This window comes from Canis lupus, chromosome 7, assembly GCF_011100685.1.
Source record: "Canis lupus familiaris isolate Mischka breed German Shepherd chromosome 7, alternate assembly UU_Cfam_GSD_1.0, whole genome shotgun sequence".
NCBI lineage: Eukaryota > Metazoa > Chordata > Mammalia > Carnivora > Canidae > Canis > Canis lupus.
In genome coordinates, this window is record NC_049228.1 from 51,282,978 (window position 1) to 51,310,953 (window position 27,976).

At 34.5% G+C, this 27,976-nt stretch overlaps 1 long non-coding RNA gene across 1 annotated transcript; it reads left to right on the top strand.

Moving 5' to 3' along the window:
* The first annotated feature begins 375 nt into the window (after positions 1 to 375).
* Positions 376 to 27,946, top strand: LOC111096764. Its single transcript, XR_005362472.1, has 3 exons — positions 376 to 445; positions 20,042 to 20,212; positions 27,765 to 27,946. It is a non-coding gene; the product is annotated as an uncharacterized LOC111096764 (long non-coding RNA).
* Positions 27,947 to 27,976: the final 30 nt, after the last annotated feature.

The following is a 27,976-nucleotide window of genomic DNA, read 5'->3' on the forward strand; positions in this document are numbered from 1 at the left end:
ATGCTTAGTGAAATATAGATTGCGGGTACTCAGCATTCTGCTTTTCATTTCCTGGAAGTATGCCCTAGAAAATCCCCTGCAGGGAGGCTATATATGAATTTATTACAACACAACTTGTGGTTACATGGAGTTGGTTACAATTGGAGTGACTATTATTATTAGAGCAGAAGAGGAGATATGAGTACCATTAGATAGGTGTTTGTGTATATATATATACGTAGAATCCATACATATAATGAAATATCACATGTTTCTATTTCCTAGAGCTGCCACAACAAAACATCACACACTGAGTGGCTTAAACAGAACTTTACTGTCTCACAATTCTGGAACCTAGAAGTTCAAAGTGCCAGCAGGGTTGGTTTCTCCAAGGTCTCTCTCCTTGGATTGCAAACAGCCACCCTCTTGCTGCTTCTTCATGTAGCTCTGTGTCTACATGCCCCTGGTATTTCTTCCTCTTCTTATAAGATCACTAGTCATACTGGATAAGGACTCCATCCTAACGGTCTCATTTTAACTTACTAATCACTTTAGAGACTTTTAATGACCATAATTAATAATTCTGTATTGTATAATTGAAAGTTACTAAGGGAATAGATCTTAAAAGTTCTTATCACAAGAAGAAAAAGAAATTGTAACCATGTATGGTGATGTTTGTTACTTAGACTTATTGTGGTGATCATCTCACAATACGTACATATATTGATTCATTACACTGTACAACTGAAACTAATATACATGCCAATTATATCACAATTAAAAATACCCTCTCCAAATATGGTTACATTCTGAGATACTAGGGGTGGAGACTTCAAAAGATACATGTTTATTTGGGGACACAATTCAGTCCATAATACATTAGAACAGTTAACATTAAATCCCTAAAAATATATTTGGCAACCTGGACAGAATTTGAATAGTGTTGAATAGTAAAAAAGTAAGAAACATAGGAAACATAATTCTATCAATAGTTAAATAAAAATTTTTATGAATTAAATATATACATAAAGAATTAGTATATATTTGGAAGGTATATTATATATATTAGTATATAGTTGGAAGGCATATATATATATACATGCATACATATATACATATATGCATACACACATATAAAACAGTGAGAGAGAATAGAATGAAAATGAAGATTAGGTAAAAAGACAATGGAAGTAAAACGTAGACCAATAGTGACTGCGTATCATAAAAAAGGAAGTTGATAAAATCAGCTCTCAAACTGGAGATGAAAAGTTGAAAGCTAACGATCAAAGGTGTACAGACATTTCTATTATGTTGTAGAGACATGCATTCGATTTAAAGGCTTGCACTTTTTAAAACTGAGTTGACATTGTCATAAACATTGTTAATTTTATTACTACAGGATCATTAGGCTGAACACAAAATTATTGGCATTATGTGAGGGGACAAAAACAGGAAGAACATAAGTTTTTTAAAAAGAATACTGAACTGAAGGAATGAAATACAGCCCACAGTAAATGCTAGAGTACTAGATTAAAAAGGTGGCTCTAGAAAAGCTAAGTTGACGTTAAATTCTATCAATTCAGGGATAAAAATTCTTGCAAGAAGCATAGGAACAGAACTTGGAGCTGGACATGTTTTCATCTGAGGGCTGGGACTGGGCGGTAAGGCAGAGTGTTACTTACAGGTAATATCAAGAACAGTGATATTCTCACCTGAATTGTTTTCTGATATCCTGGCCAAACTAAACGCATTAAATGGACCCAGGGGATGATCCTGAGCAATGTTAGACATGGTTTCATATCTGTTCTCTCCTGATGGATACTTACAGGTTGTAAATAAGGATAAATCCACACAAGCCTTTACCTTAAAGTGACCTTATTTTTAAGACAGATTTCTTTTCTATCCCTTTTCTTTCTACAATTAGACACAGAAAATATACCCATTGAGAGTCTCACCTAAACATCTGATTCTTTATGACCATGTGGAACAGTAAAACATATATAATAATATTTACTATTTACTCATTTATGAAATAAATATTTACTGATTACCCACTACATCCTTGGCAGTATACTAAGAACAAAGTTTAAAGACAAATAAAACTAGAATCCTGCCTTTGGTTTGGCTCATACTCTTTTAGAAATCTAAACAAACATAACGTTACACAAGTGTGAGAAACAAATAATGATGATTACCTAAATTATGGAATCACAAAAGAAGGAAACCTAACTCACAGTCGACAGAAGGGATGAACAGGGAAATCTGATGACATGGATGCAGGATTGTGTTTTGAAAGTCAAGTAAACATTTGTCCACAAAACAGAAAGAAAATGCCTGTGTATTCATAGAAGGGCAGCACATGGGAGTCACATCATAAACACATTTAATGTATATGCAATCAAAATACATGTGCAGCAAAAGTCAACAAAAGATTTGTTTCAACTATTGAGGGAAATCTGGCTGCACTGGATTTGTGGAGATAAATACAGTGTACATAAAATATGAATGTTGTACTTCATGGCAATTTTCAGAGGAGATTTTGGCAATGCATCAATTGTTGCTAAGTGTGCTGCATTTTGAGTGTCATATTTTGCGTAACGCCTATCTACACTGTATTTCAAAATGCCGAGAGCATGATGGGCAAGTGTATTGATGGAATTTAAGGAACAAAATTCAAGAGAGGCATATTCAGGGGTTTCATGGGCCCTGCTAATTGCTTAAGTTTCTTTGCTAATATTCAATGACAATTTTAATCGGTGTAGTGACAGAATCATAGGCATTGAAGAGAAACAAGCATGGATCTGTAAGTGGACAACAGATCACACAAAGGAAGGCATAAAGAAGGCATGAGGAGCAGTTAGATTTCAGTAACTCAGGAGGAAATCAGGAGGAGTTGAAACTAGGAAGGAGCCAAGGGGTTGGGCAAAGGAGACAGATTCAATAGGGGAATTTGAAAACACAATGACCAAGCATAAGGGGAGGGCAAGGCAGGCCAGGGAGGGTGAGTTTTTGGTGGCTGGCTTAGGAAATTCTGAATGTAGTATCATTCACAGCACTGAGGAGGATGCATTTTATTTGGGATATTGGTGGGAATCTAACTGGAGAAGTATCAGGATCTTAAAGTTTAGCCAAAATATAAATTTTAAGCTGTTTCATCTATACAGTGGTTGAAGCCACAAAAGCAAATGATATTGCCTAGAGAGAGTTTGCGGAATACTACATTTACATTAATTCTTATTTGATTTGAGAATAACTTGGTTATAGATAATCAATTTTATAATGTATTGTTCATGAAACAATCTTATCTCTCCATGACTCAAACATCTATGAAGTGTACTTTTTGTTTGTACTTTCTTATTATTCTAATTAGAAGCAGTATTGTGCAATAGAAATAGCTGTCTTTCCAGACATGTAGACGGGGGTTGAAATCTAGTCTGACACTTGATCTTTGGATGGGTAAAATGAGGTTAACATTATAAAACACACAGTACACAGTCTGATTAAAGTGAACACTCTATTAAATAGCAGCACACTTTGTTCTGGGTATTTTTGCCAATGCTATGGCCATGGGCCAATAACTGATACAGAATCAATAGTTATAGATTATTGAAGGATGCTGACTGCCTTAACAGGATGCAAGGACTTTAATGAATTCCAATATAAAGGAAAGACCAAGGGGTAAAAAAGGCAAATAAGGAAGAGAGTTGCAAATTTCCACTTACATGAAGCATTATTGTTTCTTCTTTTTCTTTGAACTTTGGGTTATTACTCAGAAGCAAAGTCAAAAAGCCTCTGATTAAAGCTTTCAGTGCCTCTGGAGTCTAGTAGGAAAAAATTATGCCAGGTTCAGTGGAAAGAAAATGGGTTTAGGAATCAAATCCTACTTCAGATTCTAAACTCATGTTAATACACTATAAACTAAGTGTCATAATTTCATTTTGGGGAGCCTCAGTTTCACTATCTGTGAAAGGGGTAATATACACTTCCTCTGCATATATAATTGGGTCCTGATGAGAATAAAAAATAAATTAATGCAAAAATGTTGAAAATTATAATATTATAAGTATATTTATATTTAAAGGACATATTAGCATGTGATGCTTAGTATCTTAAGGCAAAGTAAGAATGTCAACCTCTCATTTTATTTCATGCTATTAAATGTATTGAATCGTACTGTACTTGCCAAGAAATGAGACTGGCTGTACTTACATGTTATGTGCTCATTTCAATTTTTTTTTTTTTTGGCTTCTTATCCTATGGTTTCTAAATAGGAATACTTTTTCATTCAGTTTTTATACACTTCTTTCATGAGAAACTGCACATTGAAATACCAGAATTCGTAAGAAATATATCTTTTTAAAGATTTTATTAGTAATTTATTTAGAGGGCATGCTCCTGTATGGACAAGTAGGGGTAGGGGCCAAGGAAAAGGGAGGGAGAGTCTTAAGCAGACTCTGTGCTGAGCTCTGAGCCCAACTTGGGGCTCAGTCCACGACCCTGAGATCATGACCTGAGCCAAAACCAACAGTCAGACACTTAATCAATTAAGCCACTCATGTGACCCTAATAAATACATATTCTTTTCAATGATTCAAAGATACTACTAATTGCAAGGTGCATTATTATTTCACGCTATACCAAGAAGAGGGGTGGGAAGCACTGCTACTTAAACTCCAATACATCTTAATCTTAACTTCAGAGTTCCTGCAATGTTAAGAAATATATACATAGGGTCTGTGATAAATAATAATAGTGTCTTGAACTTGTTCAATCATTATTATTTAAAAATTACTATTTTACATGCATTATCTCATTTCATCATCACAAGATATTGGTATTTCCCTTAATACCGAGGAGTGGAACTATAGTTTACCAAAAAAATGATTTTTTTTTGCATACTGTCACAGGGTATAGGATATTTTGAGAACAGAAACCCAAGCTTCTCCTAAGGAACTTTGTTTTTCTCTTGTACCATGCCATATAAAGGAAAAGAGAAAAAAATAAAATTTGAGAAATTATATAAACTTGGAGGTCGCAGAAATAGAATTTCTAATCCAACCTCTCCAATAATACAGAGGTCCATTCTACTTAATAGTTTATTTGCTGGCTTAGATTCAGCACTTCTACCAAAATCTATTTGACTTGGAAAATTGATATGACTCAGTGAATAGAGAGATTTAGGATCCCATAAGCCATGATGAGATCAGAATGCTAATAGAAACACACACACACACATGCACATATATCAATGTCTTTGTTCAGATGCATTTAATCATACTTTCTACACCTAACCATTAAAAGAAAAAGAAGTTGAAATGATGACAACATGTGACTCAAGAAATTAAGACCTAAAGGCATCATACAAATAAGACAAACTCAAATTATTTATATTTTGCTCACAGAAGAATTTTAGTCCTACCTCATAGTTTCTTTCGATACCTAGCTTGACCCTTCCTTCATTTAATAGAATATTAAAATTCCCATTGTTTCAATTTCAGAGGAAGAATGAAGTTAATAGATACCATGTTTCTAATTTAGTTTGTAGTAGTGGTAGATCTTCCCTGGGTAGTCAATGATGAGCTGGAACATCAAAGAGAACTGTCCCCTTGTAAAGTCTCTGTGAATACAAAATACATCAGGAGACCATGGTCTCTATTCTGCAGTATAACTCACGGTGTATCATGGTGGGTCTGACTCAAGTAAACCTCCAGGAATGCCTGGAGAGACTCATATCATACTTGTAAGTTTTTCTTACAAATAGCACTAATGTAGTATTTATGGTTTTATACTCACTGCATGGATAATCAATATAGATCACAATGTAGAACTTCCAAAAACAAGTAGGAGGTCCAATAAGATCAGTGCTTTTCAAAATTTAATGTGGATGATAGGGTTATTGCACTAATGGGTCTCATTCTTGTACCTCTCAGTATGCACATCCTTTGGTAGTACCCTCCTACTCTGATTCTGTGATTTGGTGTAGGGATTTTTTTGGTCAAAGCATCAGTACAAAAACTGATGCAAAAAAGACACTTGAACGTTTCTTCTCTCCCTGTTTTCTTCAACATTTACCATTAGATAAGCATCCTTGTCTTTTAGAGAATGAGATACCATGTTAAGCAAGGAAGTTTTATAGATTTTTGGTTTGTGAGACTGGGTGGCACAAATAGGCATCATGTAAGTAATAAGGAAACTGAGGGAAGAAAAATTGTAGATAACAAAGTGTGGTTGAATCATGTAAGGTTGAGATACTTATAGTATATCAAAGTACAGTCCTATAAAAAGTTGGTGACACAGATTTCCAGTTTCAGTTAGAAATGTAAAGAGCTGGAAAAAGCAGTACTTCTATTTTGTAAGCAAAAATAAAGACTGGACAACTTGCACATTCATAAGTTTTTTTTAGCCTATCAAGAACTGAGATTACAGGATAACTAAGTAAACTGAAATTTGGAGTAAGAGGGACTCTTACCAGGTGAAAAAGACCTGTTCATTCACTGGGTTGGGAAAAAACATTAGATGATATAAAAATAGGTAACAAGTTATAGTTAATAGTAAAAAAAAATTGCTAAAGGCTGAATGTGAGCTAGTATGAAAGTATAAAGTAATGGGCACCAAAGATATAGGTAGAAGGTAAGTTGCACTATTTTGCACACTTTTTTTTTTCCCATAAATCCAACGAGGTCTCACAGAGAATATAGGGAAAATGCTAAGTAGAAGCTCCTGCAGGGCAGGCACAGTTAGGAGGACAGTAACCACTGTCAACTAAACTCATCCACTCTGCCTCTCCTAAAGAACAAATATCTTAATAAACACAGTAGAGCAACAAAATCTCCTGTCTTAGGGTATATTTCTCATTGTAGTAGTTACAGAAAGTTACAGTTTTCTGTAGTTACAGAAAAAGAAAAGAAAAACAAACAAGCAAACAAAACAAGCACAATCTCTAGAGGAGGTTCAAGGGTAATTGTGAAGTCTTTAGTATCTCTATGATCCAGGGCAGAGTGACTTAGTAAGACCAAAACATAATCAGGACATCAGAAAAGGTCTTCTTTCTAGCTTTCTAGCTTTCCTAGGCAAGCTAACATGCATAACAACAGTTGAATATAGTTCAAGAAAACTACAAGAGACAGATTCTTTCTGGAGCATAGCTAAGACAAAAACCAAAGGAAAAGAGGGCAGATACTGAGGAAATAATGTTGGGAAAACAAACCCACAGCCTAAACACAAGTTCTTATCAGTGCAAGGTTTCTCACCCTCAGCACTACTGGTATTTTGAGCTGAATAATTCTTTGCTGTGTGTATGTGGGAGGGGGGATGTCTTGTGGATTACAGGATGTTGAACAGCATTCCTGGCCTCCTCTTACTAGATGTTAATAGCACCCGCAAACCCAGAGTAAAATCAAAAGTGTCTCCACACATTGCCAATGTACCCTGGGCATGTGTGTGGGGTTGGGGTTGGAGGGGGGGTGGACAGAATTCTTCCCCAGTTGAGATTCACTGCACTAGAGGACTTGGAAATATGTAATAGACTGAAGACAATCACAGCAACATTAAATATAAAATCCAACCAAGTTTCTAACTTGATTAACACAAAGATTTACATTGAACGGCTAGCAGAAGGAAAAGTGTGTTCTCCTCCAAATACCTATGATCCTAATAAGATGTCCAGCTTTCAACAAACCAGGAAGCACAGAAATAAGGTCATAACAAATTCACTCAAAACATGAAACAATTAGAAGAAGACGACTCATCTTGGAACTAAAGCATGAGTTCATCTTGTTCATCTTGTTAAAACAACAGGAGAAGACATTTAAACCTAACATTGATATTATAACACTGAAAAAATTTCTTCAATGTGATTATCACTAGATTCATCCGTTAAGGAAAGAATTAGTGAACTTGAAGGTAGGTCAATAAAAATAACCCAAATTATATCACAATGAGATAGAAGACTTAAGATACTATAATAACATAGCCCCCAAGAGGTATGGGACAATGCCAGATGTTAAAACAGATGTATAGTAACAGCCAGAAAGTGGGGCAAGAAAGAGAATGAGGAAAATTAATTGCTGAAAAATAACATCCAAAGATTTACCAAAATTAATTATAATCAGTAAACCAGAAATTGAACTAGCTTAGAGAATATCAAGAAGATAAAAACCAAAATGAAACAAAGGTGAGCAAACTATCACACTGAAAAAAAAATATTAGCTGTATCAAATTCAAACTGCTGGAAGTCACAAACAGAAAATCTTGAGAACTGATAGAGTAAAAATACTTATTGCAAAAGGAACAAAGATAAGAATTATAACAAATTCTCATGAAAACCCATGCAAGCTGGGGATGATGGAGGTACATCTTTAATGTGTTAAAGGAAAAATAAACAAAGAAACCAAACCAAAACAAAACAAAACAGAACAACAAATAACTTGTTAATCCAGAATTCTATAATCAAAAAACTATCCTTAAAATAATGATAAATACTTGCTTTTTTATTGATCTACTCTTATGTCAAGGTTAAAGGATACTTATTATGACACTGATCAGAAATTTAGTCCATAATTTAAAACAATGAGCATTGAGAAAAGAATAAGTTAATGTAAAATGAGTATAAAATTCATTCTTCTATTTTTAATTGATTTAATAGAGAAATGGGCTTTTCTGCATACTGTAAGCAATACTCTAAGAAGGTATTGTGTGAATTTTATAACATAGATGAAAGTTAAAAAAAATAACAACTGCACCAAGGTAGACAGAATTATGAATATACAGTGTAAAGTCCTTACATTACCTGTGAAGTGGTATAATGTTAGTTTAAAGTGGATATGTTAATTAAAATGTATGCTATAATCCCTAAGTGAACAATGAAAGAGTTTATTTTAAATAGATGTATAATAAATAAGGAAAGAAAGGAGATGAATTGTAATAAAAAAAAGTATTCAAATAACCCAGGATGAAGTAGAAAGAAAAAACAACAAATTCTTTTTGAACCTAAGATTTAATTCAAACATATTAATAATGACTTTGAATGTGAACTGTCTAAACATACAAGTTAAGAGATAGCTATTGTCATCTTAAAAAAATAAACCAAGCCCCAATATACACAGTCTGTGGAAACATGCATTATATATAAAATACCTATTTCATTTCATATCCATTTCATATATACTTTAACACTCCTCTCAAAATATAAAAGAAGTAGTTACAATCACTAAGCATATGGTGGTAAGAATAATTCTAAAATGGCCATGAATATCTCAATCTTTAAGTGTACAAATTCTGCATAGTCCCCAAGAATATGAATATGATAGATTTTGATTCCAAGGTTCAGTTATTTTATAAGGAACAGTAGACTTTAAGAAATGTAAATAGGCAGCCCTACTTAATAAAAGAAGTCCTTTAAATTTGAGAGTACCAGTCAGAAACAGAAAAGGTTAGACATGAGAATCATAAGCATGATTTGATGCAAGAGATGTTCTCCATTGCTGGCTTTAAAAATAGCAGGGAGATGGAAAAACATTCCATGCTCATGGATTTGAAGAATAAATACTGTGGAAATGTCTATGCTACCCAGAGCAATCTACATATTCAATGCAATCCCTATCAAAATACTATGGACATTTTTCACAGAGTTGGAACAAATAATCCTAAGATTTGTATGGAACCAGAAGAAACTCTGAATAGCCAGAGGAATGTTGAAAAAGAAAACCAAAGCTGAGTGCATCGCAATGCTTTTCAAGCTATATTACAAAGCTATGATCCACAAGACAGCATGGTACTGGCACAAAAACAGGCATAGATAAGTGGAACATAATAGAGAACCCTGAAATGGATTCTCAACTCTGTGGTCAACTAATCTTTGACAAAACAGGAAAGAGTATCCAATGGAAAAAAGATAGTCTTTTCAATAAAGGTCTTGGGAAAACTGGACAGCAAAGTGCAGAAGAATGAAACTAGACCATTCTCTTATACCATACACAAAAATTAACTCAAAATGGATGAAAGACCTAAATGTAAGATAAGAATCCATCAAAATCCTAGGCACAGGCAGCAACCTTTTTGACCTCTGCCATAGCAACTTTTTGTAAGACATTTCATCTCTAAAGGAAAGGGAAACAAAAGCAAAAATGATCTATTGGAATTTTGTTAAGATAAAAAGAAAGCTTCTGCACAACAAAACAAAAACAAAAAACAAACAAACCAAACAGTCATAAAAACTAAAAGGCAACCTACAGAATGGGAGAAGACATTTGCAAATTACATATCAGATAAAGGGCTAGTATCCAAGATCAATAAATAACTTATCAAACCGAACACCCAGAAAAACAAACAACTCAAGAAATGGGCAGAAGACATGAAAGACATTTCTCCCAAAGAAGACCTACACATGGCCAATAGGCATGTGAAAAAATGTTTCACATCACTTGTCATTAGGGAAATACAAATCCAAACCACAATGAGACACGCTTTACACTGGTGAGAATGGCTAAAATTAACAAGATGGGAAACAACAAATGTTGGCGAGGATGTGAAGAAAGGGTAACCCTCTTACAGTGTTGGTGGGAATGTAAGCTGATGCAACCACTCTGAAAAATGGTATGGAGGTTCTTCAAGAAGTTGAAAAAATAGAGTTACCCTATGACCCAATAATTGCACTCCTGGGTATTTACCTCAAAGATACAGATGTAATGGAAACAATGGGTCACAGTACCCCAATGTTCATAGCAGCAATGTCCATAATAGCCAAACTGTGGAAGGAGCTGAGATGTCCTTTGAACAGATGAATGGATAAAGAACAGATGAATGGATAATACCTCTTCTTTATATATTTGTATATATATATATATATATATATATATATATATATACACACACACACAATGGAATATTACTCAGCCATCAGAAAGGATGAATACCTACCATTTACATCAATGTAATGGAACTGGAGGGTATTATGCTAAATGAAATCAGTCAGTTGGAAAAGACAATTTTCATATGGTTTCATTCATATGTGGAATATAAGAAATAGTGTTAAGAGATCATAAGAGAAGGAGAAAGACAAACCATGAGAGACTCTTAACTCTGGGAAAGAAACCAAGGATTGCTGAAGGGGAGATGGTAGGGGGATGGGGTAATGGGGTGACAGGCCTTAAGAAGAGCACATGATGGGAGAAGAATGGGTGTATATGTTGGCAAATTGAATTTAAGCTTAAAAAATGGTAGGGAGTATATGGCAAGGTATGTGGGTGGCCCTGTGATCTGAAAGTGGTCCTTAGCTGGCAGCCAACAATGAAATAGGGACTTCAGTTCAACAAGTACAAGTACCTAAATTCTGCTAACAACCTGAAAGAACATGTAAGTAGGTTTTTCCCCAGAGAGAGATAGAAAAATTACTCCAAGGAATAGTAACCAAAACTTCTATAATTTGATGAAAAACATTAGTCTAATACAAAAGAAGTTTAATGGATTCCAAGTAGGGTAAACACAAAGATACTCACACATAGATACATCATAATTAAAGCATTGAAAGACAAAGACAAAGAGAAAATATTGCAACCAGCCACAGCAAAATGGCTTATATACAAGGAAGAACCATAATAATATTAACATCTGATTTCTCATCAAAACTAGTGATCAATGCAAAGGTAAAGACCAAGTATTGAAAGAAAGGAAAAATAAAGTTAATCGACAATTCTATTACAGAAAAAAAACTATATTTCAAAAATGAAGGCAAAGGCAACCTAGGTGGCTTAGTCTGTTAAGCATCTGACTCTTGACTTCAGCTCAGGTCATAATCTCGGCTGTGAGACTGAGCTCTGTGTCTGGCTCTGAGCTGGGCATGGAGCCTGTTTAAGATTCTCTAACTCTCCCTCTGCCCTTTCCCAATCTTCCCTCTCTAAAGAACAAAACAAGACAGAAGGCAAAATAACATTTCCATATAAAAAAGATTTAGAGAATTTGTTACTAGAAGCCAAATACTAGATGTAGTTCTCTAAGGAAAAGTTATATAGTAATTAATACTAGATAATAACTTAAATCTGTAAAGAATATAAAACATTAGGAAAAGTGACTATTTAGACAATTATAAAGGATACATCCATATAGTTTTTTCTGTTTTCTTATTTTATTTAAATAACTTTGTATAAAACAACATATTTTTTTTAATTTTTACTGCAGGATTTATATAAAGATTTAATGAACATACATGTCTTAACTTGGATTAGTTTCAAATTAAGGCAAAGTAAAAAGATTACATACTGTAGGATCCATCTATATAACATTCTTATAGAGATAGATAATAAGTACTAGAGGACCATCATTCATTCCCAGGGTCCAGGGTAAGAGAGACAGTGACTATAAGGTGATCCTATGATGGAGTTTTTTTGGGCAGTTGAACTCTTTTGCATCTTAATTGTGATGGTAATGTGTGAATCTATACATGTGTAAATATTCTTAGAAGCATCCTAAGAGTAAATTTTATGGTATAATATAGAATATAAATTTTAAATTAACAAAAATATCTTCCAATAAGCATTATGCAGAGATGAATGTTATGGGTGCATATCTGAAAGGCCATCATCTGACACAAGTGAACAAAAGAATAGCAGTTTACTTCTAACGGGTAAACAAAGTCATCCAATTGAATCGTCAAGGATGGGGAGGGAAAGGAAAGATAGTCTTGACTTAAATAGCTTCATGCATGTGAAAGGCATGAAATAAAGATCTTAGGATATCCATGGAACTGTGAGTAGCTGGAAGGAGATGACAATGAATAAATAGGAGAGCAGCAAACAAGTGACAGCAAGCAAAGGTCAACTCAGAACATGAAAGGTCATTCAAAAGATCTCGTTTTATCATGAAAGCAATGTAGAAGTACTGAAAGGTTTGAAAGTCAGGGAGGAGCCTGAGGAAATCAATGTTACAAAATGACCAATTTGGTAAGAAACGAGAGTAATGAGGCATCAAATGGAGGGGGAAGATGTCAAGACAGAACTTTTTGTGATGATGTGAATGTTCTGTATCTTGAGGAGGGTGGAGATCACATGAGAGCATACATATGTCGAAACTCAAACTGTATGTTTAAAAATAGGTGCATTTCATTGTAAACTATACAATTTTTTTAAATTTTTATTTATTTATTTATTTATGATAGTCACAGAGAGAGAGAGAGAGAGGCAGAGACATAGGCAGAGGGAGAAGCAGGCTCCATGCACCGGGAGCCCTACGTGGGATTCGATCCCGGGTCTCCAGGATCGCGCCCTGGGCCAAAGGCAGGCGCCAAACCACTGCGCCACCCAGGGATCCCTCATTGTGAACTATATCTCAATAAAATTGATTAAAGAATACTATAGGGAAACTAAAAAGAACTAGCTACTCAAACGCATCACAGCATGAATGGATTATATAAATATAATACTGAGAAAAAAAAGAAATGTACAGCATATTCAAAAACACACAAAGCTCTCTTGCTATCTTTGTCACTATCTCTCTCAAATAAATAAATCAAAAATATTTTATTTATTTTTAAAGACTATTTATTCATGAGAGACACAAAGAGAGAGGCAAAGACATAGGCAGAGGGAGAAGGAGGTTCCTTGTGGGGAGCCTGATGTGGGACTCAATCCCAGGACCCTGGGATCACAACCAAGGCAGGTGCTCAACCACTGAGCCACACAGGTATCCCTCAAAATTTTTTTTAAAAGGGGTGGGCATAATCAGTCAAGCACCTGCCTCAGGTCATGATCTCAAGGTTTTAGGATTGAAGACTGCATTTGGTTCCCTGCTTAGCAGAGAGTCTGCTTCTCCCTCTCCTCCACATTTATGCTCTCTCTTGCTGTCTGTGTCACTATATCTGCCTCTCTCTCTCTCAAATAAATACGAAATCTTCACATACACACACACACACACACACATACATACACACACACAAAGCTAACCCATGGTTACAGAAGTGGAAAAAAAAAATTACTTTTGTTAAGTAGTGACTGGAAGAGTCCTACAGGGGACTGTGTGTGTGTGCCAGTGATATTTTATATCTCGAACTGACTGAAATTATATCTATGTATACAGTGTAAAAAAGTCATTGAGATGTACTCATAATTTATACATTTTATATAAATCTGCTATACATAAATCTTTTAAAAAATAGAAAGGCTAAAACAACAAGGATGGTAGGAGAACTCAAGAGGAAATATACAGATTGTGAAGAAGGAATCTAACTATATTACAGCTTTATAACATATGCACACCAAAAAAGATGGGAAAGGAATAATCTAACCTAAAAAATTTGTAAAACAGTGTTTTGACTAAATACTGTTATGCTAAAAAGAAAAAAAAAAGAAAACTGTACACAAGCAATTTACTCTGATTGGTACATTTTTTTTCCACAGAAGTCCAAGTCAGCAATTCTGACTACTTTATATGTATAAAAGTTTGGACAAGCAAATATGTTATAGATAATGAGAGCCAGGTTTCTCCTTGTAAAGAAAAAAGTTAAATATAAGTGAAGTAGAAAAGGCTAGAATCCATACTGAAGTGGTATGTCAGAGTGAGAGATATCAGAATGAACTCATATTTATCTTGATTGATAGACTAGATAGATGATAGATAACGTAAATACAGATTTATGTATGTACATGGTTAGTATGAATAAGTTTCCTAGCATGTCTAAAATCAGTATAACTTCAGTAGCAATGAGTATATCTCTTATACTCTAAATACCATTTACCAAGAAGAATCTAGGGCTCCTTGAAGAAATATTTAAATCTTGAATTTGAGCAGGCTCTAGAGAATCTTATGTGGCTAGAAAGTAGAGAAAAAGAAAGGATGGATACATGTTGAAAAGACACCAGGAAACAACAATGGAAGAACCCCCAATGGCCAAAGCTGAAACAATTTGAGCAATAGAATGATCACAGCATTAAATTATTACCTAAACTATATATCTACAAAACTACCTCAATATACACAACTGAAAATTGAATGAATAAATGAGTGAATAAATAACTAAAATATGATAATTCTTCCTCACAGAATTACAGTTAGTTAATAAAAAAAAGGTGGGAAGTAATTATTATTTAAAAAATAATCATTACAACACTACAGTAATAATTGTTGCAGGCAAGATCCACTGTGAAAGCTAAAATTAGTGGGTAAAACTTAAAAGACAAAACAGAATATCTTCATAGCTTCAGAGTATCTTCCCCCAAGTATTTTTAATTACTGTGGTGCTTTTAACATACATTCAGGGATGCCTGGGCAGCTCAGTGGGTGAGTGTCTGCCTTGGGCTCAGGGCATGATCTTGGGGTCCCAGGATTGATTCTCACATTGGGCTCCTTGTGTGGAGCCTACTTATCCCTCTGCCTGTGTCTCTGCCTCTCTCTCTCTCTCTCCTTCTCTCTCTCACGAATAAATAAGTAAAATCTTAAAAAAAAAAAGAAACATATATTCAAAACTTCTTTCAGAGTTCTCCCTTCAGGAATTGAAGCTTAATTCCTCTCCCCTTAAGTGGTCTGAGGAACTCACTTCTGAAAAACAATACATGGAAAGAGAAAAATAGTAACTTCATAGTGGAGAAAGCTGAAAGACACTCCCTTCATCAAGTGATCAAGGTGAACTTCATGAATAATAAGACATAAAATGAGACAAGAAAGGCACTTCATTTCCATGCTATTTTTTCCAAATGTCCATAAGCCCCTTTCAACCATGAGAAAATACCAGGCAAAAAAAAAAACAAAAACAAAAACAAAACAAAACAAAAAACCCAAAAAAACAAAAAACAGGCATTCTATACAATAATGATCAAAAGTATGGAGGTTATGATAAGCAAATAGAGGTTGAGTAACTGGTCTAGAGTGTTGTGTCCTCAATTAGATTCTTATAGAGAAAGGACACTAGTGAGAACCTGCTGAAATACAAATAAAATCAGTGTTGAATTACCAATGCTTATTTCTCAATTGTGGTCATTTAACTACAGATCCATACAATGCCAACATCAAGGAAAACTGGGTAAGTGGTACCTGGGGCCTCTTTGTGCTATCTTTAAAACTCTTCTGTAAGTTTAATTTCAAAATAAAAAAAAAAGTTTAAAAAACCCAAAAGATAAAAATAAAATTGGCAACATAATTCTGGAAGGCAGAAGAAAGATCAGAGCTAGAAATATAAATTTGGGAGTTGCAATTGAAAGACAGAAGTTGAAGCTTGAAGGAGAAAGTAGACCACCTGGGGAAAGGATGCATGGTTTTGAGAAAGAAGAATTAGAAGTCTACTCTCCTGGAACTGTCAGGTCCTTTTAAGATTTTAGCACACTGGTGTTACACTATATGTTGGCAAATTGAACCTCAATAAAAAAATATATATTAAAAGTAAAAAAAAAAAGAAATAAAAGTGCTAAAAAAAAGAAAAATAAATTCCAAAAAACTATATGTTTGAGAACATCACAGTCATGGTGCAGCTTTAAAGACTGCAGATACATTAACTAAATTTGACCTCAATTTCAGATCCAGAGAGTAACTTAAACTGTCATACTTAATTTATTTATATTTAAAATAAAGTGATTATTTTCCTATTTTAAGGGACTTTTGCCAAGGATATTGTAAATAAAGTGCTTAGCAGAGTGCCTAGACCTAATAGTCACAGAATAAATAATAGCCATTTTTAATATTCATTTTAAAAGACAGAAGTGTAGAGAAAGTAAAAGATATTTGACTTTGATTCCTTTGATAACTACTCTTGATTAATTTTGATGATAAAAATTGAGTAGGTTAATTTGAAGAATTCCAGGGGAACCAGAATCAGCATTCAAGGGTCATTAAAATAGATGTCTGTTGAGATGCCTCCTATCTCCTTAGCCATTTCTACTTGAGTTCTGTAGACTCTGTTCTTAGAGATACAAATCCTACTGATGTGGTTATGAGGAAGCAAAGCAATGAGGCCCTAAATATGAGTCAATGTCTCTCAAGGAATTTTGTTCTATTTGGACCCATTGCCTGATCGCTCCACTTATCTCACCTCTGAAATTACTACTTTGAGCAAGCACAGTTTAATGTTGGAGTGTCTCCAAATCACCAAAGCTTCAAGCCTCAAATAACATATTTGCCCTTCTTTAATTATAGATTTTTAAATTAAAGGTTTATAATAGCAATAGGGCCTCTGTGTAGTTGTCTTGAACCTGACAGATGTAGTATATATAATGACAAGATTTATTGCCTAAATAAACAGTCAAGAAAGCCTATAATGAACTGCAGCAATCTAGCCAAGATATAATGGGGACATGAATTAGTGCCTCATTCTCCCCCTGAAGGCAGCATTGGTTTTGTGCTCCACAGAAGAAGGTGGTGAGAATTATTATTGTTATTTAAAATGGAGTAGTAATGACTATTGATAGAACTAGAATTTGACACTGAAATTTTTAATGAAAATTCTTTTTAAGTATTTATTTCAAGTTTAGTGAGTAGCTGAAAATACATTCATCTGTGTACTAAAGTTACTTAGAAGATGGGTAAAAGGAAAAAAAAATCTTCCCTACTTTCAATGTCATGTTCTAATAATTTAACTGTAAGACATTCAGACACTCAAGACTGAGTGTCAATTGACTGGAAAGAGCTTCCTTTTGGTCAGGGAAAATAATTCATACATCAATGTTATCTTAAGTGATTCCTTTGAGTGATGATATGTAACCACCTGGGAACAAAGATGTGAACCCTATCCGACTATGCTGCACATTTATAACTATTAGGAGAGCTGAGCCATGATTGCATATTGTGTGCCCTGCATAAAATAAGTCCCCAAACTTTTCTGAAAGTGGCCTAATTCAGTAACATAAAGTTCCACATACCTTAAAAGTCCTCAAGAATCACAATGGCAGAAAATAATACTTTTTGATTATAATTCATTCTATTATAAATTTGTAAGTTTCTACCAGGTACAAGTATGAAGACCAAACAGACTGCAGTTCTCCTATTCCCCTGAGTTCTCTACCACAGTATCTCCTATATCAGAACTGTGCAGAAATTTACTCACAGATTGACTGGATAGAAGCTAGGGCAGCAAACACTAGAATTTTTAAGTTCTAAAGTTTCATATTCCATTCATAGGCAAACTATGTTATTGTGGAATCTTTGAATACAATCAGAAGAAAATTATTCTCTCTTCTTGCCACCATGGACTTCTTCCATTTCACTTTAGTTTCCACTAGCCTATCTCTGTTTTAAGGTCAATTTCCATTTTTCATTCAGTCTCTCTTTTCCTGGTTTCCACATTCTCACAAAGAAGGCATGATGGAGGCAAAGCTGGCACAGTTAAAACTAATCAAAATGCTCCTGAATTTCATTTACCTATATAAATATTCTTGCCCCTTGAGTATAGGTTGTTTAGAGTTTTGCCATTAAAAAAAACCTCCTAAACAGAACCTTTATTGCATAATACAAAGTATGGTTTCTGTTGGCAGACTGTAATTGAATACTGGCTCCTCCCTTCACTAATTGTGTGACTTGGAGCAATTGCATCTGGAATCTTTCATCTTTAATCTGAGAATACACATAGTATCTATCTCAGCTATACTGTATAAGAGGATCACATTTATAAAGATATAAAAGTCTTATGCGAATGTCTAAAAATACACAGGAACACTCAAAAGATTAGCTTTTCAAAAAAACTATATTTTGTTTCTGTATTTGTGTTACGTTGTTTGCAAATGACAGAATAGCATTAAAATTGACTTAGAGGAAGGAAGGATATTTATAGGGTCATATAACTGAAGAGTTATATAGGATAGGGAGTCACAGCTTGACATAGGGTTTTAAATAATCTCATCAAAATCTGCTTTTGTCTCCTGTATGCCAGGTCTGCATCCTCTGTGAAGACTTTATTCTCAGTGTATTGTATATAGTCACAAGATGGCTGCTGGCGGTTCTCAGGGCTCAATCCAGGACTCGATCCTTCCCAGTAGAGATCAAGTGAAAAAAAAAGAGTAGGAGACTGTGTTCCAATACTTCCAGCTAAACCTGTCCCTAAGGCCAACCTCTGAATCAATATTGGAAGCCAAATAAATGCACGCTTATACATACACTTCATGTAATCTGCCCCGAAGGTAGAGTTTAGGCCTTTGGAAACATATGGGGAAGAAAAGCATGGTCCTAGACAGAAATTAGGGAGGGATTACCCAGAGGAGGATGAAAGCTGCTAGGGTGCAGAAAGAGTTGATGTCCATGACAGCCTGGAAGTAAGAACATAACCACCTAGATATAAGATCATAGTCTCAGTATATGTGTGTAGTTCATTAGCACAAGATAACAGAAATTTAAAACACTATAAAAATGATGACCAAAATAATAACACAATAAATGCTGACTATATTTTGCTTTTACATTCAAAAGTGCTTCACTTTTCTAAGAATTCCACACATGTGACCTCATCTTTTCTGTGTAATATCCTGTAAAATACCTGTGGGTTCATCTTCAGCTTTGTACTTTGCAAGAAACTGAGGCTCAGTTTCATTAAGCAATTTTCCCTAAGGCTATGCAAACAGCTTGAAGCAAAACTATGATTAGAATCAGCGTCTACCAGCTTTTAATCTTGTATCACTTTAATGACATCACATGACTGTATCCCAGAGATCTAACCAGTGGTTCATGTCCTGGGCAAACGTCAGGAGGAAGGGGTACCATGTTAGGGGTCAGTATCTTTACAAGATATATGAAGAGGGTAGCAACTGGTAAGCACTGCCCATCTGATGCTTTCAAATTCTGCATGATCCTGCTATAAAAATTGTACCACTCTCTCTAGAGTGGGCAAAAAACTTAGTTAATGGAAAAAATGATTAGAGGTAGAAGCTGCTCAGCAGCTCTAATGGTCTCAATTTTGTTCACAAAATAACTTCTAAACCATTCATAGTATTCTACCGGTACCTCCTTCTCTTGATTTATAATCTCTTTTTTATGGGTTCAGAATGGAATCAATGGTCTGGAAGAGCACAGGAGGGTAATGTTTCCCAGAAGAGATGATATTAGGGAAAAAAATGTGCTGCCTTTGCAGCTTTTGATGCACTTTCTCATTGGTCTACAGGTTGTTTTCTTTCTCAACTGTGATCTGGAAATGTACAACTAGAGGATCTCAATAAATGCTTCAATGTGTGACCGGCTAATTTTATTAACATCAGTTCTCTCTGAAATGATGCTGCATTTACTTGGTAACAGAAAGAAGTGGCGTGAGTGAAGAAGCTGTGGGTACAACCTGGTGAGTGAGAGAAAAGAGCTGCTGCCCATAAGAACTGGGCATCTAGGCTCCATATTTCTCTCTAAGTGGCAGTTTCAATAGGACTAAATATTAATTCATCTATCTTCCCCTAAAGGTACCACCTTCATGAAGAAAACACCCTCAATATTTGTGATTTGTCTTGTGTTTGTCAGGGACCATCATTTCCTCTGCCTTGCTAATGAGAAAATAATTTTCTGTCATTCATGGCCTCTGTTCTAGTCTTCCTTTGAAGTAGTAAAATGTATTTTAAAAAAAATTTGGAATTAAAAGTGCCCTTGTAGTCCTTGACAAAGAAAAACTAACCTTTACCTCATGAACATTTAATAGATTAGTATCCAGCTATCCCAAAGAGCCACTCACCCATCCATTGAGCCCATAATTTTCAAGCCTTAAGAAACATAATTACTTAGAATTTGAAAGATCATGTCCCCACTGCTCCTACCAAAGTCTAGCACCTCAGATTTCACTTGGCAGGTTACTGTCTCCCTTACTTGAGAGAGCTATTTGTCATGAAAAAGAAGTGCATCCCCACTCTATTCCAGAGAGTCCAACTGTTTGTCAAAATCCATCATATATTTGTCACTCCTTCTATGGGACACGGCAATGTAAAACAATCATAAGTGTTGTTTCAAATATGTGATTTCTATCAGCTTTTGCCTAAGGGTAATTTAAATAATTTATGGTAAAACAGCTAATTTTCTCCTTGACTTTTGTCTGGTGGCTATAAAAAAAGTTTAAAAAAAAAAGTTTAAAAATATGAATTAATTATCAGGTAGTAAGCTATTTTATGGTGCTATGATTGTGTTCTAAGGATTAAGAATTTACACCATTTAGTGAATTCTAAACGCAAAGATAAAGCTTAATGCTTATGATGACATTTGAGGTAATGATATATAAGATGGTCAGAATTTTTGGTTATGGTGCTGAATCATAGTTAATTAAGGGATTAAGGGATGGTAAAAAGAAGACCTCCGAAAAACTTTACTTTTAGACAGCAATGCCCTAACTGCCATAGAAGTCTATGATGGCCAAGGGGAAACATACTCTCTACGGATTGAAACTAATCCCTGCCATGCTTCAGGAATGACCATCAAATGAAGTCAGAGGTATCTATTGTATTATTGTAGGAAGAAGAACAAAAATTCATGCTTGACTAAGCAAAGGCACAACAAGATCTATAAATCAATGTGAGTTGGGTCTCTGTTCTTCCAGAATATGAACACGGGTTGCTGGAAACTCTTATGGTTTTTGGAAGCTATCCTTTTGCTCTACCCATTAGTGTAGGAAAACAGATTTTCATTAACTGCATGGGGACGTGAACATCTCTTTTTCTGCCTGTACCCCTGCAGTCCTCTCCATGGCATCTGAAGTAATAGACATTAAGGCTGGCTGCCTTCCAGTCCAAAAGTTCTGATCTATCTGAGGCTGCATGCAAAATGATTGTGAATTTGTGCTTATGCATTTTTTCCTGTAGGAAGGATCCATTTTTCACTGCATTCTCACAATCCTCACCAAAAAAGACTGGTCAAATCCAAGACTATTGTATTGCAAAGAGAAGGAGAGAGAAAAAGAGAGAGGGGGGTGGAAATAGGTCTCAACAGATACTTTAGGTGTCCACTGATGATTACAGGCAGAGGCAGAACTATAGCCCAACTAACTGCTCCTCCTACAAGAGGACTGGTCTTTCCTGAATACTGTGCAAGTAGCACCTGGCACCCACCCGACCCCCCAAAAAAGAAGAAAAGGAAAGAGAAAGAGAAAGAGAAAGAGAAAGAAAGGGAAAGGAGAGAGAAAGGGCTGGAAAGAAATACAAGAGACTCAATGCTTCCAATTCTTCAAAAGTCTGCATCCTTTATTATTAATAAAATTGTTTATCATTTGCAAATTTTGTGTTTAGAATTATTATTTAAGTTAAATCCCTCCTTTCTTTACAGAGGCAAATATTACAAATTAGCTTTTTTGAAGTTAGTTCTAAAGCAAATCCAATATTAAGTTATATAATAAAAACCTAGTTCTATTGAAAATCTATAGATAAAAATGTATCTATTTATATTGGCTGACTAGAGAGAAATATGATGATCTTTTTTAAATTCACCTTCTAATTTTTAGAACCCATCACTGTGAAATGCGAGATGATTTGCAAAGAATTAACATAATCCTATTTAATAAGAGCTTAAGTAACAAAAATTGCTAAAATTCGGACTGCCTACTCATTCCTTTTTATTACAAAGACATAAAGGTTTACACAATTTGGTAGAAAAGGCAAAAACTGTTACTTTCCCTCATTCACTTAGCATTTGTAAGCATGTTTCACATTGTTTACTTCTTCCTCAATTAAAATATAGTTGCTTGGGAAAATTTATAAGGTCATCCCACTGGTGCTAAACACATGAAACATATCATCTGTTTAAAACCACTTTAATGGGTGGGCAGTCTCTGTAAAAGTCTGTAAAATTATAACCCTAGTCATGAATATATAGCACAAAGTAGTGTAAGTCAACTGGTTCAATTATCAACCACATAAGGACCTAGTATTTGATTATTTCACGACTAGGGTCATGAGCAAGCACTACAGTTTAGAATCATGGATAATTTGTTTTGTGTGCATATGTGTAAATGCATACATGTGCATTTTGTATAAGCATCTACTTGTCAAGTCCCAACGTCAGTTTTCAGTCTTATTTTATTTGACTTTTCAGTGTCATTTTACATATTTAACTATACTTTTATGCCTGAAATATTTTTTCCAGGAGCTGTGAGAGCATACTCATCTAGTGCTCCTCCTAATTTATTGGTGATTTTGACTTAGTCAACTTAACTTGCTGCATTTTCTCATTCTCATCTCTACATGCCCTTTATTTACATACATTTCCTAGGTGAGCTCACCCAATCTCATATTATTTAGCCTCCAAAATATGTTCTGAATACAAATTTCTATTGCTGATGTTTAGCTCTCCCCTGAACTCTAATCATTTCTAGTCAGCTATATAAGAACCTCAAATTTCACATGTAAGTAAATAATAAACAAAAAGATATTTTCTTCAAATACACTTTCTCTTCTTCAGACTTCCGTTTCAAGTAGTCGCTCAGGCCAAAAACCTAAGTGCTATCCTTAATTCTTCTCTTTCCTCACACTTCCCTCATTATCTTAGCCATCAGGAAAATCTGGTTAATACTGGCTTCAGAATTGTCATTATATTCACAAAACTTTTCCATTTTCACCACTATCACTTCTGAATAATACACTAGCACTGCTCAGGGACTATGTGATAGCCTTCTCTTTAATTTATAGAGTCTATATTTGCACCTGAGTGGTCTATTTTACACCCAACAGCCAGACTGATTTCTTTTTACTTAAGGTCATGCTATTTTCATGCTCAAAATTCGTCTATGGCTTCCATTCATGCTTAGAATAAATCTAAACTTCTTGCCATGGCCTTAGTGGCTATATAGGATTTTATCCTTGCCCACTTCTCCAACATAATTTCCTAAGGCTATGTTCCTTATTGGCAATGTTCTAGTTCAGAGACATCTGTACTGACTCTTACTTTGTACATGTGTAACATTATCATTTACATATCCTGGGCTCTCTGTCTGGAATCCTCCTCCCTAGATCTCCGCCCCCATCATTAGAGTTTAATACAAATTGCACCTGTATTGGCTGTAGGGGCAAATCATTCATTATCACCCCATATCACTTACTATTTTATTCTACTCTATTATTTTCTGACTTCATTGCTCTCTAAACCCACAGCATTTATTTTTGATCAACCTCCACAACCCAACTTTAACAGTGCCCACCATGAGAACAGAGACTTTTCTTTTGTTCAACATTGAATCGCCATCACCCAGATTAGTGCCTGTATACAACAGGTGCTCAATAAATAATTACTGAATATATATATGGTTTTGCATATTGAGATATCATATTTACATATTAATAATTCAGTAACTTACTGAATAAGGAATTTCCTTGGTGAACCAGTTATAACAAAACCTGACTTAATTAAAACTCTGAATTAAGTAAAAACATAGATGAATTAAGAAAATAATTTAATTCTATGTGTTTGGTTTAGTTGATTTATCTATATATTCTCCATCTCTTCCTGTTAAAATCTAGAAATGTCCACAATGATGACCCTGATCCTTTGTGAAATTCAAAATGAGGAAACACTTTTGCTTTGATCTTTTGGTCTCTCTGATATAAAGAAATGTATTTAGGAACTTAGAAATGGTTTTGATGGTCAAAAGTAAAACAAATATACTTACAATAATTTTATGATTTTACTGTAGTAAGCTTACCAATTATTAATTGTTCTCTAAATGATTTTAATAATTGTTTAAAGTAACTATAACTAACATGTAAGGTCATTTTTTTACCTTCTAAACTGAAAAAATAAATCCAGGAACCCCAGCAGCAATAAAAATGGACTTGAAGGAGGTGTCTCTGGCAAATTTACCCCACACTTATTTGGAATCAATATCAGGTTTATCAATATTAGGTTTATCGGACAGGTAGGTGGTCAGAGACTTAGAAAAATCAGAATTCAGCCAGCTATAGGATAGCTATAATGGACTGGAACCACTTCAAGATCCAATTCTTGACCAATATGTAAAGTACCTTTATTTTTATGGGGGGGAAGTAACTCAAATAAATAAAAATTGCTTTTTCCACTTACTTTGCTAACCTTACTCAAAGATGATTTTCAAAATAGCGAAAGAATATGTCTTTGTCTTCTAAACAAACATTTCCAAAAATTTGGTATAAGAAGTTAAGGTTACAGGGTCATTCAAGGTCTCATTCTGAGAGGATATAAAAGTATGGGGGGAGGAGAACTTTGTAAATCATGTTGATTATAGAAGTGAAAAGAAAATCCTTTGAAGAATAGGTCATTGGTTTTGATATTAGGGAATAAGGTATGAGATGCACTTTGAGGAACTGTAACCTAACCAAGCAGCTCACACATAGTGGTTTTCATTAAAAAAGTTGCCATTTATCTTATCATGGCAAGTTTATCTTACCATGAGCTGTCATTGAAAGGATAGGGAAATACTGTGACTTACTGCAGCACAGCAGATATCAAAAAAAGACAGATGGCAACTTTTTAATGACAGACACTGTTCTCCAGGACTTATGCATGTCTTCAGATTTAGGAGCAGCCACCATCAATACCAACCTCTGGGGCTGAGCTGAAAGAAGACATTAATAGAGTAAATTCTACATTAGTATTAAAATGCTGATATATTTGGGAAAATTTTATTTCTTATGGAATCTCCTGTTCATACTGGAAAAAGAGTACATGATGATAAGAGACAAATTTTTACTTTAATATTTTAATCTTAGCTTTTTAAGCAATGTATATTATTTATAATATTTGCAAATTTTCTGAATCGAATCTAATAGTTAAAAACCTGTGGTTTTGAGTCACACATTCTTGGAATCTATCTGCTTTTCTCTCTTTCTCTCATCCATAGTGTGTGTTTAGGAAAAACTGTTCCCAACTCACAAGGCTGTATTACATAGTCAAGAAGATAAAGAACAGAATAATAGTGTTATGCTTACTGTTCTTACTATTAACTAATGATGTCCACTGTATTTGATGTTCTATTCAATAAATCAAAATCAAACTCTTTAAATAAGGAAAGCAGCTCTAGTGATTGCTCGCCAAAAGACAATTTAAAAAATATTCTACATTTAAAACAATTAGTTAAACATACCCATAAATCCCAATTCTGTAACCAATGGCAGACATCCTTGTGTCCTTTTGTATCATCAAGTGCTGACTGGCCATGAAGAGAAAACTGTCCTTCCTACTGAATCATCTCAGTTGGGCTACGCCCAAGCCACCTCTCTTTCTCTCTCTCTCTCTCTCTCTCTCTCTCTGGGCTATTGAGAACACTTATCACCCACACCACATGTTTTGGTACTTCTTCATATAATGCATACTATCATTTTGTTTATGTACCATTCTCTCCCAACTAAATACAAATTCCTTCAGTGAGAACATATGCTGCACATTTTTTCATAGGCTTCTAAAGCAACCTAGTCCAGTGTGAAGCAAGAAATTAAAACTCGTTTATGATATTTTACTTTAAAACAATATAAATTAATTTACATAGGCTAAATTTACAATATCATCATTCTATTTGTCTTACCTACACCCTTAAATTTAACAGTGTGATGGAATGGAAATATACTAAGCTCAAAAAAATCTTCAAACTTGCAATTTAGAATGAACTTCTAGAAAAAACATTTATTCTCTCTGGACCTTAGTTTCATCACCTGTTAAATAATAAAATTTAACAGGTGATTTTAAAATCCATTCCAAACTGAGTGTTATTGATTATTATTTTATTAAATTTGACAATGTTTGTAACGTATTCACTAATTTCAATATACATTTCAAAATACTGGCCTAGCATATGTTCTAACCACATATAATGACACTGGTCATAGTCTTCACAATTTTAAACAAAGAAACGAAAACAGCAAATGAAATCTGATCACTAGGTATTTGGTATTTTACATTCAAACACAGAATTATGCTAAAATATATAAAACCCGGAAGTCATTTCTTTTTAGACTGCTTTTAATTCCCTTCAGTGCTTCACTTGAAGTATTTTGCTTTATTTTGTCATTTATCAGATGCTTAAAAACTCTGAAGAATGAAGTTAACTAATTGTCCATTAGATGCCATGGATCTTTCATCTATTTAAGAATGTCTCCTTGATGCAGTTCCTCTCATTAGACAAAGCTATGAGCTTTGCTGTGCACTCACAGATGGTATCCTGGCTTCTGCAGCAATGGGCACTTAAGCTCCAGGAAGCCCTGTTTAGACGGGGATGCTTTAATAGAGCAGTCCACATCCAACCTCTCACTCTTGTCTAAGTACCTGCTGGTGATGATCACTTTGCTTCCTGCTGCTCTAAGTGGAGTCATTAAAAGAAATGCAACTTTCAGCACTATTGGGAAAGGGTGGAAACTTCATCTGAAGGTCAGCTCCACCAAACATTTTCCCTGTCTACTTCCATCAATTTAATCATTATGAAGAAATCCAGTAATTCTTATCGTTAAAGAGTCCTAAGAGACCATTAAATATTATTTTTTCCTCCCAACACTTGGGGAAGGGGAAATAATAAACTAAATTTTAGAAAATTAACAGCTGTTCCTACCTTTTTTTAGATATACTAAGAGTATATAGTATTTCCCAGAATGTACTTTGGTACTTACTATAATTAAATATTGGGGACCAGTTTCTCCAGTACCTCCTTAACCTTCTGTTTTGTGGTAACAGAGGAGATAGTGATAAATTATCAGTTTGAGATTATCTTTATTAGAACAAAAATACAAGAAATAAAACTTGGGCAAAATGTGGCAAAGAGGTTGAAGTGAGGATAGAAGACTGACCATTATCTATGCTAATGACCAGGTTACTGAAGAATAAGAAACATGAATTTAATGGTGAATGAATAACTTAAGTTTTTAAAAAATATATTATGTTTATTCACTGGTTTGCTGTTAATCCCATAGGTGTTTATCAAAGTTACAGGAATTGGGTTATATCACTTCCTGGGGAATGTATCAAAGATGCATCTGATATGACATCTCAGGAAATCTGTTCTGAAATCTATTTGGATAAAAGGAGACAATACATATAAAGAATAAAATATATACTGGATTGTGAAACAGAGGAACTATAAGCCAGCATAAAGGCAGGTACTACCTTTAATATAGTGAAGTAC